Below are 1,077 nucleotides of genomic sequence, written 5' to 3'. Positions count from 1 at the left end.
AGTGGGGAAGCGGGGGTTGGAGGGGGAACAGGAGACTCAGGTGTGCCCAGGTGTGCCCCAGGTGTGCCCCAGGTGTGCCCAGGTGTGTCCCAGGTGTGCTCTAGGTGTGTCCCAAGAGTGTCAGGTGTGCCCCAGGTGTGTCAGGCGTGCCCCAGGTGTGTCCCAGGTGTGTCCAGCTGTGCCCCAGGTGTGTGCCCAGCTGTGCCAGGTGTGCGGTACCTGCACGATGTGCTCCTGCCCGTCGGGGCCCCGCAGCGCCTCCACCCCGCAGATGTCGGCGCCCCCGAAGAGGCCGGCGCAGGCGTCCACCCACGCGCGGTGCCTGCGGGAGGGGCGGGGCTCAGCAGCCACGCCCACCGCCCTGGACACGCCCCCTCACCATGGCCACGCCCCCCAGGGCTCGGCAAAGCACCCAGTCCAAAGCCCCGCCCCTTCCCAGCCTATTCCGCTGATAAAGCCACGCCCCTTTACAAATGGCCACGCCCACTCAAGTCCCACCCCAATCACAAGCTGCTTCCATGGCCACACCCCTTTCAATGACCACACCCATCCACACAGCCACGCCCATTCCCACATAGCCCCGCCCCTCCAGTGTTACCACACCCCTCCCCCCGTGGCCCCGCCCCTCCACCGTGGCCCCGCCCCTTCTCTCCTGACCCACCCCCACTGGGCCCCTCCCAAAGCCACGCCCCTCTTAGCCCCGCCCCCTCGCACTCACCTGGGGCTGAGGGCGACCGGCTCCACCTGCGGCCCCTCCCCCGCCGTGTCCCCGCCCCCCAGGGACCACCTGGGGGACACCGGGCTCAGCGGGGACCCCAAAGCCCCCCGGGGCCCGCCCCTCCCCCAGCCACACCCCAAAGGCCCCGCCCCCAGGCTCAGGCCCCGCCCATTCATGCAGACCCCACCCCAAAGCACTCCAGGCCCCACCCTCAGACCAAAGCCACGCCCACAAAGGTAGCCACGCCCCGCGTCAAAGCCACGCCCCCAAGTGGAAGCCCCGCCCCCAGAATGAACACCCCCAGTCCCTCCCAGTTTGTCCAAATCCCCCCCAATGCCCTCCCAGTCCATCCCAGTCCC

Source organism: Passer montanus, unplaced genomic scaffold (assembly GCF_014805655.1).
Source record: "Passer montanus isolate IOZ18808 unplaced genomic scaffold, ASM1480565v1 scaffold778, whole genome shotgun sequence".
Lineage (NCBI taxonomy): Eukaryota > Metazoa > Chordata > Aves > Passeriformes > Passeridae > Passer > Passer montanus.
This window is presented reverse-complemented; position numbering follows the sequence as displayed.